Below are 13,014 nucleotides of genomic sequence, written 5' to 3' on the forward strand. Positions count from 1 at the left end.
TCTCTCTTTCCCCACCCCCACCCCACCCTTTCCACTCTCTCTAAAAAGCAATGGGAAAAATATCCTCGGGTGAGGATTAAAAAAAAAACACAAAAAACAAAAAAACTCAACTCAAGCACGACTTCCTTCCCGGTCCAACTCCCAAGCCCCTCTAAGGGCTCCTCCATGGCAGGCAGAACTAACCACTTCCTTCTTTGTGATACTCCTATGCTGAAGATACCTCTATTATAGTATTTATTAGTCTATATTATGATTATTGGTTTATACAGTAGTCTCTCCTAATGGATTGTGGGCTTTCTAAGGAAACACCCTGGGTCTTACTCATCTTTGCCTCCCAATGGCTAGTATGATGTTCAGAGTTCTGTCTCAGAGCCTGTACTTTTGCAAGTTTCACAGGTGATTCCTATGCACATTAAAATTCGAGAAGCATGGTTAGACTCTAGAGTAGTCCGCCTAAGAAGAGGCCCAGTATTCTGCATCTCTAACAGGCTCACAGGTAGTGCTGATGCTGCTGGTCTGCAGATCAAGCTTTGAGGAGCAAGGGGTCTAGTGCAGGAATTGGCAAACTACAGCCTCCAGGCCAAATCCAGACGGCTGCCTGTTTTTGTAAAAAAAAAAAAAAAAAAAGTTTGTATAAAAAGAATGAACACAGCCAAGTTCATTCGTTTACATATGGTCTATAACTGCTTTTGCGCTACAACAGCAGAGTACTTGCAGCAGAGATGTATGTATGGCCTACAAAGTTTTCCTATCTGACCCTTTACAAAAAAAGTTTACCAATCTCTGATGTAGTGGTTAAAGCTATATAATTGCCTTGTATACAAGAACTCATTGCTATAAACCAAAAAAAGCATGAAACCATTTTCTTCCAGTTCTTCTATGCCCTCTTAGGAAAAGAGCAGTATTTTGCAAATATCTCTTCTGGCTAATTTCAACTGTTATTTAAAAGTTTTATGCCTCTCACACCCCAAGTAGGAATTTTATACAATCATTTCCCAAAGTATGTGTTTCGTACAAAGTTTATGCTTGCATTTCACCAAGGCTGTAATTTCCTAAAACCAGTACCTCAGGAACCAAATACTATATATGGGCTTCTAAAATTATTACAACATATATCACCAACTCAGTCTCTATTTTTAAAGTGCTATTCTTAAAAACTGTGGGGGGGAAATGATGTGAAAGTCTACCTAGATTCTGGTGAATAAAGATGTAGTGGCAGCACATTGGAGTTCCAAGTATCACCCACAGAGTTCCACAAAACAAGACAGGGCAAAAGTAAGACACTGGCTTGGCTAGTAGTAGTCTCCAGCATTCTCTACACAGAAGCACCAACCATGAGTACAGGGAAATCAACTTAAAAAGCAAATCGTTCAATTAGCAAAAGGCCTATAGGTTAGTGGTCTAACTAAGAAGGTTCCAAGAAATAAAGTGAGCCATCAGATACATTAGATAATTAGTTTACATTTTCCCTTGCTTAATTTCATCCTTGGACTATTCTCCACCCCAAAATCCCACCATAAAAGATTGCCCTCCCCCTATTAAGTTTATACTCTTGAGATATTTATATAGTTGTGTATTCCTGCTATCTTGGTTCAGCCAAGTTATACAGTTTTCATTTATATTCTTTCCTCATCAGTCAGCCCCTCCAGTCTCTTAATCATTCCTGTGGGTCTTCTGTGAACTCTCTCCAGCTAGTCCCCAGTGATCTGGTAATGAGGTGCCTCCAACTGACTGCAGCCTTCCAGGAACAGCCGAGTTAGTCAGAACAGGATGAGCTCACCCTCCTCAGTTCCATGACATAATACTCCTGAGGAGACAATCCCCAAATCGCAGAAAACTAGAATGTGCCATATTAGACTATAACCCCATTCCATACTTCTCAGATTTGGGCACTGGAGCACGCCAGAATGTACTAGAAGCCAGAAGATAAACATGTTCCTGCAGCATGTAGTTACTTGAAAATAAGGTGGGTGAGGAGAAAGTATTTTCATGTTAAAAAAAAATTCACAGGTAATAAAATAGAATGCAAAATATGCATGAATTTCTCAAGATACAACATGGATATGTTAAAAATATTCACAGACATTTTGTACCTGAGGCAGGAAGGCTGCTTGGGGCTCTGTTCCCAGCCTCCAAGTGGTTCCACACCCACTATCCTCTACCACTAGAAGTACTATATTTGAGCTGAAAAGTTTGAAAAGCACTATACCTCCAACTCAACTTCTGGTTTATTACCCTATTACCACCCATCCCATATACTCACATCTATTTTTTTCTGCTATGCTTCCCCAATGACTACCAACATCTTCAGGTTCTTCTGTATCGTTCATTCATTTTATATTTCTTGAGCATTTGCTATATGCCAGACTGTGTGCTAAAAACTCAAGTCACAAGGATAAATAAGACAAGGTGGGAGATGGGCAATATAATGTGGCAAGTACCACAAAAGAAGAATAAACAATGTATAGAGAGAAACCAAGATGGCGGCATAGGTTAACGCCGGAGAGTGCTGCCTCGAACAACCACTTCAAAAAACAACTAAAAGACGGAACGGACATCATCCAGAACCACAGGAAGGCTGGCTGAGTGGAAATTCTACAACTAGGAGGAAAGAGAATATCATACCCAGACTCAGAGGAGGCGCAGTGCTGAAGTAAAATACTAAGGTGCGGAGTGCACGTGGAGCGGGCTGGAAGTGGAGGGCACGGTTGTTGTTTTCAATCGGGAGGGAGTTTCAGACTCTGAGCTCCAGATCCGGGCGAGTCTCTAGGGACCCAGACTCAAATGGGAGAAGCGGGACTGTCTGGCTTCGGTCGGAACTCGAAGGCAGCTTTCTCTCCGAGGTTTGCAGCGGTTGCTGGGACTCTGTGAGGCAGAGCCCCTAGGGACGGAACTAAGAGCAGCCATAACTGCTCGCTCCAGCCAGCCCTGTAGATCCTTGGGGACCCGCCCCGCCCAAGCCCTGCACAGAGCCATTTGCCGGATAGCCTCAGGCAAACGCTAGATTAGCACCGCCCTAGAGATCCAGCACAGAAGCTCTCCCACTGCAGACACAGCGGACTCTCATAGCCAGGTAGCCTGGAGGTCAAATCACCCCCGGTATTGCCGACAACAATCAAGGCTTAACTACAACAAGACTGCGCACAAAGACCACTAGGGGGTGCACCAAGAAAGCATAAAAAATGCGGAGACAAAGAAACAGGACAAAACTGTCAATGGAGGATATTGAGTTCAGAACCACACTTTTAAGGTCTCTTAAGAACTGACTAGAAGCCGCCAATAAATGTAGTGACATCCTCAAGAAATCTAATGAGACCCTCGATGTTATGATAAAGAACCAACTAGAAATTAAGCATACACGGACTGAAATAACGAATACTATACAGACTCCCAACAGCAGACCAGAGGAGCGCAAGAATCAAGGCAAAGATTTGAAATGCGAAGAAGCAAAAAACACCCAACCAGAAAAGCAAAATGAAAAAAGAATCCGAAAATACGAAGATAGTGTAAGGAGCCTCTGGGACAGCTTCAAGCGTACCAACATCAAAATTATAGGGGTGCCAGAAGATGAGAGAGAGCAAGATATTGAAAACCTATTTGAAGAAATAATGACAGAAAACTTCCCCCACCTGGTGAAAGAAATAGACTTACAGGTCCAGGAAGCGCGGAGAACCCCAAACAAAAAGAACCCAAAGAGGACCACACCAAGACACATCATAATTAAAATGCCAAGAGCAAAAGACAAAGAGAGAATCTTAAAAGCAGCAAGAGAAAGAAACTCAGTTACCTACAAGGGAATACCCATATGACTGTCAGCTGATTTCTCAACAGAAACTTTGCAGGCCAGAAGGGAATGGCAAGAAATATTCAAAGTGATGAATACCAAGAACCTACAACCAAGATTACTTTTTCCAGCAAAGCTATCGTTCAGAACTGAAGGTCAGATAAAGAGCTTCACAGATAAGGAAAAGCTAAAGGAGTTCATCACCACCAAACCAGTATTGTATGAAATGCTGAAAGGTATCCTTAAGAAGAGGAAGAGGAAGAAAAAGGTAAAGATACAAATTATGAACAACAAACATGCATCTATCAACAAGTGAATCTAAGAATCAAGTGAATAAATAATCTGGTGATCATAATAGAATCAGGGACATAGAAAGGGAATGGACTGACTATTCTTGCGGGGGAAAGGGGTGTGGGAGATGCGGGAAGAGACTGACAAATATCGTGCACCTATGGATGAGGACAGTGGGTGGGGAGTGAGGGCGGAGGGTGGGGCCGGAACTGGGAGGAGGGGAGTTATGGGGGGGGGGGAAAGAGGAACAAATGTAATAATCTGAACAATAAAGATTTAATAAAAAAAAAAAGTCAAAAAAAAATGTATAATGGGCAAAGGGAGAGAGGTAACTTTGCCTGAGCGAATAGAGAGGTCTTCAGAGGACAGACTCATTAAGTAACCGTTGTTACTTAATGAGTAAGCACTTGCAAGGCAGAAAAAAAGGAAAAGACTAGTATCCTAGGCAGAAAAAAACAACATAAACAAAAGTACTGAGTCAAGAAAGGGAGTGATGTGAAGCTCAGCATTATGGACGCACTGTGTTTAGAAAGACCACCTGGAGCCAAACTACAGTGACTGATTCTAAATACATACAATGTAGTGGCCAAGAGTATGAATCTCTCTACTGAGTGACAAGCTACTGAGCTGCTCTTAAGTTACCTCAGATATAAAATGGAGATCCACTGAGAAGAGGAAGGAATTCAGCTGCTCTTGGGAGCAAGACCTGGGGCATAAGGGAAAGGAAGACTGGTTGAGGCTGGAAACTAGATTCAGGTGTCTTGGCACTACAGGAGTGCCTCGAGAGACATGGCTCTATGTGCCACCAAGCTGCTGGGCTGCCAGGATATGATGGTGGTTTGTGCAGGGGCCCAACCCACAATAAATGAGAGAGATGGCATTGAGTGTACCTGAGGGTCTATCTGGCTTAGTCTTTAATGTGTGGCATTTTTTTCAATTGATATAGTGATTTTCAGATCCATATATGTTGTTACATGTATCAGTGGTTTCTTCCTGTTTATTGTTGTGTAGTAGTCCACTATATGGACATGTAACAATGTTTATCCATGAATCAGCTGAAGGCCATTTGGGTTTCATCAAGGTTGGGCTATTATGGATAAAGTCCCTATGAATATTCAAGTACAAGTCTTTGTGTGAACACATGTTTTCATTTCTCTTAGGTAAATAACAAAGAGTGACGCCCTAACCGCTTTGGCTCAGTGGATAGAGCATCAGCCTGCAGACTCATGGGTCCCAGGTTCGATTCGGTCAAGGGCATGTACCTTGGTTGCGGGCACATCCCCAGTAGGGGGTGTGCAGGAGGCAGCTGATTGATATTTCTCTCTCATCAATGTTTCTAACTCTCTATCCCTCTCCCTTCCTCTCTGTAAAAAATCAATAAAATATATATTTAAAAAAAAAATAACAAAGAGTGAGACTGCTGGGTGATATGGTAAGTACATGCTATTTAACTTATAAGGAACTGCCTAGCTGTTTTCCAGAGTGATAGTACCACCTTATATTTCCACCAGCAATGTATGAGCTCAAGTTACTAACAGCTGGCAATATTGTCAATCTTTTTAAAAAATATATTTTTATTGATTTCAGAGAGGAAGGGAAAGGGAGAGAGATATAAACGTCAATGATGAGAATCACTGATTGGCTGCCTCCTGCATGCCCCCCTCTCTCCCCCCCCCCCCGCCCCCCTGCACTGGGGATGGAGCCTGCAACCTGGGCATGTGCCTTGACCAGGAATTGAACCATGGCCTCCTGATTCATAGGCCAATGCTCAATCACTGAACCACACCAGCCAGGCAGTACTGTCAATCTTTTAAATTTTACCTATTCTAATAAGTGTGAAGTGGTATACCATTGTGGTTTTAACTTGCATTTATTTTTATTGATTTCAGAAAAGGATGGAAAGGGAGAGAGAGATAGAAACATCAATGATGAGAATCGATAGGCTACTTCCTGCATGCCACACAGTGGCGACTGAGCCTGCAACCCAAGCATATGTCCTGACCAGGAATGGAACCATGCTCTCCTGGTTCATAGGCCAACGCTCAACCACTGAATCATGCTGGCCAGTGAGGACTAACAATATTGAGTGTCTTTTCATATCTTTTTTGGCTATATGAGAGCCTTCTCTGGTATTTAAATCTTTTGCCATTTTTAAAAAATTGAGCTGTTTGCCGAAACCGGTTTGGCTCAGTGGATAGAGCGTTGGCCTGCGGACTGAAAGGTCCCAGGTTCAATTCCGGTCAAGGGCATGTACCTGGGTTGCGGGCACATCCCCAGTAGGAGATGTGCAGGAGGCAGCTGGATCGATGTTTCTCTCTCATCGATGTTTCTAACTCTCTATCTCTCTCCCTTCCTCTCTGTAAAAAATCAATAAAATATATTTTTAAAAAAAGGTAAAGAAAAGTCTTTAAAAAAAAAATTGAGCTGTTTATCTTCTTACTATTGAGTTGTAAGACTTCTTTATATATTCTGAACACAAGTCCTTTATTAGATACTAGAGGCCTGGTGCATGAAATTTGTGCACAGGGGGAGGGAGGGGTCCCTCAGCCTGGCCTGCACCCTCTCGCAATCCGGGACCGCTGGCTCCTAACCGCTCACCTGCCTGCCTGATCACCCCTAACCGCTCACCTGCCTACCTGATTACCCCTAACCGCCTCTGCCTCGGCCCCCACTACCATGGCTTCGTCCAGAAGGACATCCAGAATGACGTCCAGAAGGTCATTTGCCTGTCCAGTCTAATTAGCATATTACACTTTTATTATTATAGATATGTTGGGCAAATATTTCCTGTGGCTTTTTTTTTTTCATTTTCTTAACAGTGTTTTTAAAAAGAGTAAACGTTTTAGTTTACTGACATTCAACTTATCAATTTTTTTCCTTTATAGTTTGTGTTTTTTGTGTCCTATTTTTTAAAAAATCTTTGCTTAACTCAAAGTCACAAAGATTTTCTTCTGTTTTCTCTTAGAAGTTTTACCTAAAAGTTTCGCAAAAGAAAATCTCTTCTCAAAAATTTTAACAAGAGTTTTAAAACTCCTGCATTCCATTTATCTCATAATTAGTTACTCAGGTTTATTATCCCTTTGTTTCTTTCAACTTCCACATTACCAAGCACTATTTCAGACTTTGGAAAGATGTTTATCTTTTAACAGATTTCCCCCCTCTTCACCCTAATAAATGGCATTTCTAAATTTAGCCACGGTTTTAGTCCCTCAGTTCTCTTCAAAATGACATAAAACCTCTGGTCCTCTGATGCTGCTTCTTAAAACAACAACAAAATTCCAAAACCCACAGCATGCAACTTCAAGTTAAGTCAGGGACAATGAACTATCCTCCTAGTTTTAAAGAGAAGCTTTTGTAAGTTTGTTCTCACCACACTGAGTCACTCTAACCTGGTAGGAGGCTGGAGGAGTTATCACTCACCGGTTAAAAGGAAATTTAGGCTTTAAAGGTTAAGTTCACCAAGACAATAGCAGTACATTTTTAGACTCAAAATGTACATTTCAGACTCAAAATGAAACTAATAGTATACATGAAAGCACAGTTTAGGTTCAACTGCACCCCTGGAATACAGTTTGCCATTCTCAATATTTCAGAGGTCCTAGCTGGTTTGGTTGAGTGGATGGAGCATCAGCCTGCAGACTGAAGGGTCCCAGATTCAGTTCCAGTCAAGGGCACATGCCCAAGTTGCGGGCTCCATCCCCAGTAGGGGGCATGCAGGAGGCAGCCAATCAATGATTCTCTCTCATCATTGATGTTTCTGTCTCTCCCAGTCTCCCTTCCTCTCTGAAGTCAATATATACACACACACGCACACACACACACACACATATATACATTAACATGTCAGAGAAAGTAGAAAAAGGGATTTAAGCTAATTTGAGTAAAACGGGGAGAAGTGACAATTTAATCATTATTCATTTTGTAACTTTGTGAAATATCTGGAGGAAAACAAAATAGAAAACTGGCTCGTTTATGCCCGCCCCCCATCACAGTCCTTAGTCTAAATCAAGAAAATAGCAGTTTTTATTTACAACTCCCTCTTATCCTGATGTTTTTGTCTACTTACCAAACTGACACTACTGTGTCTGATCCACAGAATTAGGATGGACCCCTGTGTTCCCACACCATGAAAGCTTTTATGCTTAAGTGACCTTGGGCCACTGAGTCTTGGCTATAACAGGAAAACTTTTAAACCAATTCTCTGAATCTGACAAGTCGTCTCCCTCAATAAGTCTAGGAAGTTATTTCATTAACTGTGCATGAAGTGGCAGGCAAATGGCCAGATCTACAGCCCAGAGTGGTGGAACTGGAATTGTCACACATATATTTAAAAGCTAACAAAACCTCTACCACCATCCATTACTTTCAATTCTATTCTTTTTATTTTATTTGAATTTTTAAATATTCTTATCTTTATTAATTTCAGAGAGGAAGGGAGAGGGAGAGAGAGATAGAAACATCAATGATGAAAGAGAATCATTGATCGGCTGCCTCCTTCCTGCATGCCTCCTACTGGGGATCGAGCCTGCAACCCAGGCTTTTGCCCTTGACCGTATCGAACCCGGGATCCTTCAGTCCACAGGCCGACGCTCTATCCACTGAGTCAAACCAGCTAGGGCTCTACTCTTATTTTTAAGGAAAACAAATTATTTATATAATCAGAAGGAAGAAAAAAAAAGAGCATTCTTTAGTTAAGACTCCAGGAAGACAAACAACTCACCACAGAAATGGCAACCTAAGAAGGCTCGATTTAAAGAAGAAACTCAAGCCTGACTGGTGTGGCTCAGCAGTTAACCTATGAACCCAGAGTTCACTGTTCGATTCCCAGTCAAGGCACATGTCTGGGTTGTGGGCTCAATCTCCAGTGGGGGGAGGGGACATGCAGGAGGCAGCCAATCAATGATTCTCTCTCATCATTGATGTTTCTCTCTCTCTCTCCCTCTCCCTTCCTCTCTGAAATCAATAAAAATATATTTTAAAAAATAAAGAAAAAGAAGAAACTCAACACTTAAGGTATTCAAGACAAAACTTCTGTTGGCCTAATAATCAGTTACCAAACAAAAATTTGTTAATTTCTTCAAATGTGTATTAAGAACCACATGCCGCCCTAACCGGTTTGGCTCAGTGGATAGAGCGTCAGCCTGCAGACTGAAGGGTCCTGGGTTCAATTCCGGTCAAGGGCATGTACCTTGGTTGCGGGCAGATCCCCAGTAGGGGGTGTGCAGGAGGCAGCTGATCGATGTTTCTCTTTCATCGATGTTTCTAACTCTCTATCCCTCTCCCTTCCTCTCAGTAAAAAAATCAATAAAATGTTTTTTTTTTTAAAAAAGAACCACATGCCAAGCAATATGTTGACCATGAGGGTTCCAAAATGAGTAAGACAGTCCCTGACCTCCTAAAAACATACAGGTTAGTAAAGAAGACAGACAAGAAAACAACATGATAGGTTCATGCAGGAAAAGCTATGAGGTGAGCACACTGAGGACGCCGTGTTAGGGAAGCCCAGGAAGGGCCCTTCAATCAGGATCAGCTCTTAGTTTCTCAGATGACTTCACACCACCCTCTTGGGAGCAAAGCCAACTCTTCCACTAAGTTAATAGTGCTTTGGGAATGAAGGGGTGCAAAATACTACCTATGGGGGCGGATGTAAAGGGGGAGAGGGAGGGAGGGAGGGAGAGAGAGAGAGAGAGAGAGAGAGAGAGAGAGAGAGATCAACTTGAGAGAGACACATAAATTGGTTGCCTCCCACGTGTGCCCCTACCAGGGCTGAAGAACCTGCAACCCTTCGGTCCTAGGCCTAGGCCAGCCGTGGGCAAACTACGGCCCGCAGGCCGGATCCGGCCCATTTGAAATGAATAAAACTAAAAAAAAAAAAAAAAGACCGTGCCCTTCTATGTAATGATGTTTACTTTGAATTTATATTAGTTCACACAAACACTCCATCCCTGCTTTTGTTCCGGCCCTCCAGTCCAGTTTAAGAACCCATTGTGGCTCTCGAGTCAAAAAGTCTGCCCACCCCTGGCCTAGGCTGATGCTCTCCAGTGGTTCTCAACCTTCCTAATGCCGCGACCCTTTAATACAGTTCCTCATGTTGTGGTGACCCAACCATAAAATTATTTTCGTTGCTACTTCATAACTGTAATTTTGCTACTGTTATGAATCATAATGTAAATATCTGATATGCAGGATGTATTTTCATTGTTTGCAACCCACAGGTTGAGAACCGCTGCACTGATTCAAATCAGCCAGGGCACCATCCATAATTGTATAAAGAAATCTGTTATCAACTTAAATTAGTAAGTTAGACCAATTAGTGAAGGGGATGAAGTCCAAGCCCAATAATGAGTTTAAATTGTGGAATGAATGCCTTGAGCAATTTTTTCTCTTCAAGACTGCAGGAAAAATAAAAAATAACCTTCTTGACTGCTGAGGAGGGCTAAACTCATTTATTTTTCACAAGTATGCAATAAAAAGTAATTACTTTTGCTCCCACTAAACACAAAGCAATACCATCTCTCCCTCTCATCACCACCAAAACATCCTATATTTGAGTACTTTAATCTTACACCATAAGAATCTCAGATTGCGGCCCAGCCAGGTGTGGCTCAGCAGATGAGCGTCGACCCAGGAACTAAGAGGTCACTGGTTGGATCCCTGGTCAGGGCATATACCCGGGTTGCGGGCTCTTTTCCCAGTGGTGCGTGCAGAGGCAGCCAATCAATGATTCTTTCTCATCATTGATGTTTCTATCTCTCCCTCTCCCTTCATCTCTGAAATCAATAAAAATATATTTTTTTAAAAAAAAAGAGCAACTGGACTTAAAAGAATCTCAGATTGTGCCCACTGGTGTGGCTTAGTGATTGAGCATCTACCTATGAACCAGGAGGTCATGGTTTGATTCCCGGTCAGGGCACATGCCCAGGTTTGGGGCTCAATCCCCAGTGGGGATTGTGCAGAAGGCAGTCAATCAATGATTCTCTCTCATCATTGATGTTTCTATCACTCTCACTTCTTCTCTGAAATCAATAAAAATATTTTTTTAAAAGAATCTCAGATTGCAATCAAGTTACAATGCAACAAAAACATATTTCTCTAAGTATGTTCTCATCCCCCATGGTGTTCCTATAGTAATTTAGCTCCCTAAGTAAGTATTAACAATCAAGGAAATCAGAAAATTCTTAGAATAGATATGATAAGCTATTTGGGGTTTTTTAAAAAATGTTATTGTTCATGGATTCCAAAGTTCAGAATACATACTACGAGGAAAGTGTTTCTAATTTTTCAATGCCCGAATTTAAATGCAAATTACTATTTAATTATATGCAATTTTCCCTCTAAACCTATGTATGCGAATCAATCTCCAGATGTTTTTAAAAAAACAAACTCATCATGTTTACTAAAAAAGTGTATTGCCTAATAACCAAAAAGTTCTAACGTATCAAAAAAGTGATCACTGTCAGCTCTACCCATGAATGACAGTTTGACTGACAGACAAGCTGTTCTGAAAAGATTAGGAACTTCCAGTGATGGCAGGAGGCACGTAGAGTATCTGTAGCTACTTTAATAATAAAACTGTTTCAACATAAAAAATTCAGAGACTACAAAGTCATATATGTGAACTGCAAGCTATCTAAATGCATGCATGTTTAAAAAGAAAGAAGTAAATAAATAAATAAACAAATAATAAATAAAAAATAAAAAGAAAGAAGCAGGACAAAAACTGTCTATACTCAAATCAACATGAGGAATCATCCTTCCTTTGAGCTTTTTAAGAATTGAAAACTTAATAAGGTTCTTTAGGTTATCAACTCATTTCCAAAATAGAGCAAAAAATATATACACACATTTTGAATAATTATAAAGGCAGTATCTATTAAAATACACTTCTTTTTAAGCTATCAGCTGTTATAGTTTGTATACACTTGGGGGACATCCTGTATATTAAAATACAATTGACACAAAATAATACCACCACATAGTCTATGTTGGAAGACACAATCACAATAATAGGATTTACTTGTGATGGACACACAGTTCTAGGGACTTCACATTTTAACATATTTAGTGTTAACAACATCCCTGTAAGACAGGTAGTATTATGATTACATCCATTTATACAAATGAAGAAACTGAAGCACAGATACATGGACACCCCCAATGTCATATAGCTGGTAAGAAGCAGAGAATGGATTTTAGCCACATCAGTCAGACTCCAAAGTTCATGTTAACCAACCCACTACAGTAAGGGTCATGCAATAGTCGGCTTTTTTTTTTTTTAAACCTTTTTGAATCTCAAACACTAGGATAGCTTTGCAATAAAAAAAAAAAGTACAGGCTTTGGATTCAAACAGACTCAAATAACCCCCCCGAATAAAGTCTGAATCTCAGCTTCCTCATATGTAAAATGAGGATACTTAAGTTATCGTGGAGGTCAAAGAATATAAAGTGCCAGGTACAGTATACAAGATAGACGTAAGCTCACAGACACCTAGCGGATCCACGGCTGGACTTCGCAATCCACGTGTCTCATAAATTGAGGAACAGATACTGTACGTGTACCCATTTTTTAAGAATCGCCCCTGGCTTTCCATAACCTTTCAAGGGGTACGTGATCTCCAGAAGGTTACACAAGCCACCGGAGTACATAGCAGGTACGCAAAATATGAGTTATCTTTCCCTTCTTGTCCTCTAAAACGCCCCCTTTCCCACTAGGAATGATACACCCAGGCTTCACAAGAAATCTCCACTATTCCCCACCATTTCCCTGGCTTGGTAACTCGTTTTCTAAAGGACCCCGAACCGCTGCTTCATCCCTCCCTTCTCCGAGAGAAACAAAAGGTGTTCACTCGGGAAGACTCTTGGACTCTCGCCCACCAGCTGCAGAAAGCACCGCGCGGGCAGGAGAACCGGGCAGGAACCAGAGCTTCCGAGCGGCACCA

The 13,014-nt window shown here is 41.4% G+C and overlaps 1 protein-coding gene across 8 annotated transcripts in view; it reads right to left on the bottom strand.

The window, feature by feature from the left end:
- The window catches only part of AREL1 (apoptosis resistant E3 ubiquitin protein ligase 1), a 43,604-nt gene that overhangs the window by 30,269 nt on the left and 321 nt on the right, over positions 1-13,014 (bottom strand). The window contains exon 1 of one of the 8 annotated variants that reach the window (XM_036313034.1): positions 4,718-4,762. The exons of 5 other annotated variants lie outside the window; for them this stretch is intronic. The gene's annotated coding sequence lies outside the window, so the exon portion shown is untranslated. Of the gene's footprint in view, positions 1-494; positions 518-2,263; positions 2,380-4,717; positions 4,763-13,014 lie in introns of those variants that run through there. 2 more of the 8 variants (XM_036313024.1, XM_036313041.1) reach the window with 2 other exon arrangements.

The sequence above is a fragment of the Myotis myotis genome, unplaced genomic scaffold, assembly GCF_014108235.1.
Source record: "Myotis myotis isolate mMyoMyo1 unplaced genomic scaffold, mMyoMyo1.p scaffold_m19_p_1, whole genome shotgun sequence".
NCBI classification, from domain to species: Eukaryota; Metazoa; Chordata; class Mammalia; order Chiroptera; family Vespertilionidae; genus Myotis; species Myotis myotis.